The following is a 6,236-nucleotide window of genomic DNA, read 5'->3' as shown; positions in this document are numbered from 1 at the left end:
AGCCCAAAGCAGACAATATCGATGATGTATGAAGGGTTGGGGCGTTACAGCAACCCTTCCCCAACCCCTCTCCTACCATCACAGCACCTCTCATATCCCTTTATTCGCATTATTTCCATACTAGCGACCCATCCCCCAACTTTGCCCCAAACCACCACCGCAAACACACAGAGAGGAAATGAGAAATGAGAGATTTACATGAAGATGGGAAAAAGAGAGATATATAGATCTGGTTGGGGTTGTGTCGATTGTGTCGATGGTAGGGGTGGCTGAAGAGAGTTCAAATCCTCTTCTTATACTCTCTTCTTGCCTCTCTACTTGAGACGGTCCAGATGCACCCAAACAGATCCAATGGTCCATATCTGCCTAGTAAAAAAAAAATCAAAACAAATTGAAAATCAAAATTTCCTGCGCAAAGCTATACATACAGGTTATACACATTTGACCTGAGTCTCAGTCTCAGTCTCAGCCTTAGCCTCATCCTCACTCTCACAATCTTCTCCTCTACCGAACCCAGCCTCACCGGCGACCCACTCCGGACAACGGCGACCCACTCTTGAAACCCAAGGTGGATTGATTCTCTTTTCTTCGCAAACCAGAGCCCTCATGCTCTTCTCCTCCACCTCACCGAACCCATCGCACCGGCAACCCTCTCGACGGTGACCCGCTCCCCAAACGTAACCCATTGTTTTGCCTTCATTCGCTATGCCCTGACTTTGCAAACCACAATCCCCCTGCATGCAAACCAGTCTCTGTAGCTTCAATCATCCACTGGTTAGTCTTCATTGTCTCTGTAATTGATTATTTCAGATTAATTTCTTTGATACATGAAATCAATCATGTGATATAATTTTTCCCTGTTGGTAATTTTTGTTGATATCCTTGGTCTTGACATTCATAATTTTTGCCTGTTGGTAATGGTAATTTTTGCCTATTGGTAATGGTTCTCCTTGATCTTGACATACATAAGTTGAAGATATTCATGTTTATATGTCAACAACTTAACTGATGCACTAAAAATTTATGTTTGTATGTCAATTTCGTTATCCTATTTAACCATGAACCAACCAATATGAACACTTAAAAGATATTTCAATAACTTAATTGATGCACTGAGAATTTTGCTGGATATACATAATAATAGTTCAAAAATTAGGGGAATTTTCAAATTTTATTTTTATATTTTGTTAGTTTGACAAATATAAACACTTCAAAGATATTTTCAATTTTTTCAAAAATTATTTCTACCATCTAAAAGATAAAATCATATGAAAAAGATGTTCATCCTGGTAAATATGATGAAGGCTTGTTGAATTGGGTTGGACTTTTGTTTGTAATTGGCTTTATGCAAAGCCATAGTTTTAGTCAGCATCCAAGTAATCTTCACTTTTTTTATGACCTCAACCCATGTCTTTTTTGACCTATCTGTTCACTTTTCTCACAATGATTAAGGATGGATTTTTTTTTTTTTTTTTTTGTGTGTGTAGCAGATGTAACATTTTTTTTTTTTTTTTTTTGCAATAGATATAATTTATGACTTATTCTATAGCTAACATTTGATTTATATGGCTTTTCAGTTGCATTTTGATATGGATATGGAACCTGAAAATGATTGTGCTTGGAAGCCAAAAGAGGGAATGACATTTGATTCAGAACAAAGTGTGTATGATTTTTATAATGCATGTGGAGGAAGAATGGGGTTTAGCATAAGAAGGGATTATTGTAGCAAGAACAAGTTCACTAACCAAGTTATTTCTAGAATTTTGGTTTGCTACAAGAAGAGATTTCGAAAGGTTAACAAAAGAGACCCATTGATAGAAAAACCCTAGAGCTGAAACTAGGATTAGTTGTAAGGCTCGACTTTATGTTAAATTAGATGCGGCACTAGGAAATTTGTTGTGACTGATTTCAAAGAAAAACACAACCATTGTATCACCCGAGTGTGCCCACATGTTGCTGTCACAAAGAAAGATATTGACTACCCAAGCAACTGAGATAGATTTGGCCGCACAATCTGGTCTTTGTTTAGGCCAATCTTTTGAACTCATGGGTAGGGAAGCTAGTCAGAGGCAATGTCTTGGGTCTACGAAATTATACCAAAACAATTATTTGAGAACGAAAAGACAACAAAGTTTATGCAATACTTTAAAGAAAAATGTTTGCAGAATCCTTCTTCTTCTTTTTTTTTATGCTTTCCAGTTAGATAATGAGGAGCAAATAACAAATATGTTTTTGGCCAATTCATAAATGATCGTGGATTATGCCCAATTTGGTGATGTAGTTACATTTGATACGACTTACAAGTTAAACAAAGAACATAGACCCTTTGCATCTTTTGTGGGATTCAACCATCATAGGGAAACAATTATATTTGGTGCAACCTTATTGTATGATGAGACCGCCGAATCGTTTGTATAGTTGTTTCAAACTTTTTTAGAGGCTATGTCAAGAAAGGCACCAAAAATTTTTTTCACTGATCAAGATGCTGCAATGGCTAAAGCCATGCCTATTGTTATGCCTGACACGAGTCACCAATTGTGTACTTGGCATTTGATGCAAAATGCATTAAAACATATTAATTGTCTCTTCCAAGATAAGGGGGTAAAGGGTGTATTAAGTAAATTCATGTTTGACATTGAAGATGAAAATGAATGCAAGTTAGAGTGGGCTGAATTGCTTGATAAATATGATGCTTATGATAATCATTGGTTGAAATTGACTCTTGCGGTGAAAGAAAAATAGGGCTGACCATATGTTAGATCGACTTGGATTACGGAAATGAGTACCACACAACTTAGTGAATCTTTTAATACTTTTTTGAAGGATTACATTCGTTCTGGTTTTAATTTAAATGAATTCTTCATGCATTTCGAAAGGGTACTTTATGAGAAGCGATACAAGGAGTTAAAAACAGGATATGCTTCGTGCCAAAGGTGAAAGGAACAATAAGAATGTTAATTCAAATGGGTAATGTGTACAGAAAAAAGATTTTTGAGGGATTCCAAAATGAGTACTTTCGTTCCATTGAATCGGATAGAGAAGCAATTGAATATGGTGAGGCTTGTATCATATACACAGTTGTTGATGCTGTTAGGAAACATGCAAGGAAAGTCAAGATAGAGAGGGATGGCTCTTTGGGTTGTAACTGTACAAAGTTTGAAAGGGAAGAAATTTTGTGTTATCACTCTTTGAAGATTATTGGAGACATTCTAAAGAGGTGGACAAAACAAGCAAGAGCTAAAACGGTGAAGGAAATTAAGGGGAATGGCATTCAAGTAGATGTCAAATTCCAACAAGCCTCCCGGTATAAGGCATTGATGACCGCATTTAGAGCAATAGCATGTTGAGCTGCTGAAACTAAAGAAACCTATGATTTTTCAATTGCACAAGTCGCTACATTAGGTGCAAATGTTGAATGTAAGTTAAGTGCTCATTTTGCTGTTGAAAATGAAGTACATAATGATGATGAAACCCAAAGCTTTGAAGTGGATTGCGAAGATGACAATCATGTTGTGCAACCAAAAGGATTGAAGAAAAATGTGGCAACTAGTAAGGGAAAAATTAGGGTAAAAGGTGGATTCGAAGCGGCATTGGTAGCAAACTCCAAAAAAAAAAATTCCCGTGCTAACAGCTTGCCTTCTTCACAAACTATTCCAGGTCCAACAATTAGGAGTCTGGATCGTCTACCGTGGTTTCCTGCCACAGTCTAAAACGACGTCGTTTTGGAAAAAATCCCCCCATTCTTTTCTCTCTCAAACGTTTGAGAACCAAACCTAACAAAACAAAAAGGTGAGAGAAAGAGAGGAAAATGAGGAATCTATGAAGCTAACAAAACAAAGAGGAGAAAGAGAGGTTGTGTTGGCTTTGTTGCTTAATGATGGAGATGAACAAGCCAAAGGAGAAATCAAAAAGGGACTATAATATTGGTTTAAGATGATGAGCACAGTAGATTGGGTTTGGGGCCAAACTTTCCCCCAGTAAAAAAAAAAAAAAAACAGATGCAACCGAGAAGAAGGATCAAAGGAGAAGAAGAACAAGGAACAAGGAACAAATTCATTTACCTTCCTTCTTGCTTTTCTCTCCCCTCTTTGATTGTTTCTACAAACCCAAAAAAACCCATCTTTCTTTATATTTTCTATGATCCTCAAGAACCAAAAAATGCTGAAGCTAACCAAACCCAGGATCAATTTGTTTCTTTTCTTTTCTATAATTGAAAATTTGAAGTTCCATTTTTGTTGTTTACTTTCCACAGAAATTGATTCAATTTTTTTCATATTTTTATATTTGGATTTCAGGTGTGTCTCCGTCGTCATCGTCGTCATTGTCGCTATCTCCATCGCCTAGTTGTTTGATCGTTAGCGGCGACTTCGTCTCTTTGTTCATCCATTCATGAGGTGCTCTACGATTCAAAAGCGATTGAAGAGAGAGCCAGATCATATGCGAAAGATGTGGAAAATGGAAAGGGACTTACATTGGGAGGGAAGCTGAGAAGTGTGGAGAATGATGGAAGAATTTCTAAAGTATTCTGAGTAAAATCCACCTTTTGGATGTGAATTCACATTCAATTTCGTAGCAATTTGTGATCCTGAAAGTGAAACCAAAGCTGAATCCAAACATAACCCAACATTTCGAGGATCTTGTAGCAGAAAATACTTTTGTTAGGTTTGGTTCTCAAACGTTTGAGAGAGAAAAGGAAAGGGGAAGGAAAGAAAAAAAAAAAAAAAAAGGTCCAAAATGACGTCGTTTTGGACCGCCGCAGGAGTCGCGGCAGGAAACCACAATAGACGATCTGGACTCCAACAATTAGACGTTCTCCATTATCTGTTGGAGGAGATCAATTCCTCATCTTTTGCCATGGGTGGTAATTCAATTCCTTCTTCATTGATGTATCCAATATATCACGTGACTGTTAGTTTTAGATTGTATTTTTTTTTTTTTTTGTGGGTATAATATGACACTCAAAACCATTATTGTCAAGCCTAATATAATATGACATTGTTGTAGGCAAACAATTTGCGTGAGATGTATGTAGTGCCAAATTCAATGCCTCAGCGCCATTATGCTCAACTAACATTCCAGTCAGTATGTAAAGGTTCATGTGGATATGACATTGGGTTTCGATATTCTGAAGAATCAAATAGTCCAATGTGTAGTCATGTTATTTCATTAACTTTGACAATTGTTATTACATTTTATGTACATTGAGTTTGCTCCTTTGCTGAAATTCATTATGCCTTTATAATTTTTTTTTTTGGGGGGGGGGGGGAATTCAGTTTGCATCATTGCTTTGGTTGCTTAATTTGCTGCTGTGTTTTTTTAATTTTTTTTTTGTTTTTGTTTTAGGCTATCAACAGGCACAAATAGGTGGAACGCACTAGAAACTTCAGTCATAGCAGCTCATAAATGAAAGTTTTTTCCTTAAGGTTGCTGAAAATGTTGCTGAAACTATTGGTGTTCATGTTGCTGAAATTATTACTTAGAACTAAATTTTTTTTTTCTTAATGTTGTTGAAAATGTTATAGGACCTAAGATTTGTTAATCCCTTACTCCCAAGGATTTTGCTCCCTTCATATTTGACACGTTAAACTCCCAACTATTTTTAAACCTTTGAGTGTTAATGTAACTCTATATAATACCTGGTTATGCTCATGCGATTGAAAAGTTCTTATTGCTGGCATTTTTCAGGACGACAGCTTTTCCTTGCTATTACATCATATTTAGTAATATTACTCCTGCCCGACTCTGTCCACCCTGTTGACTTGTATATTGTGTTGTTCATCTTGATTATTATGGCCTTTTTTTTTCCCCATTTTTTTAATGTAGAGCAATAACTTTTAGTAGTACCAAATTAATATTTTGATATATATTATTTTGTCCATTCCTTCTACCAGGGAGAGGTTTGAAACTGTGGATATATCTTGCATATCATTAAAAGGGTTCCTATTGGGTTAAGTTATTAGCAAGCATTATGACTAATTCCAATTTAACCTTTTTCATAGGCATTTCCTGGATCAATTGATAAGCATTGGTGTAACAACATCAATGAATACACACTCACCATCACACATTACAAGTTCTATAATCATATAACCATAAAATAACTACATTCATCAAAATTCCATTCATCAAAACCATCTAAAATCATTCCATCCATTCATCAAACCCAAAATGCTCCAAACTTTATAAATCATTCCATAAAAATAAAGCAAAAAAAGCTACAAACGCCAACAATGCAT

The sequence above is a fragment of the Camellia sinensis genome, chromosome 11, assembly GCF_055761805.1.
Source record: "Camellia sinensis isolate YWXY chromosome 11, ASM5576180v1, whole genome shotgun sequence".
Taxonomy (NCBI): Eukaryota; Viridiplantae; Streptophyta; class Magnoliopsida; order Ericales; family Theaceae; genus Camellia; species Camellia sinensis.
Note: the sequence above shows the minus strand (reverse complement) of the source record.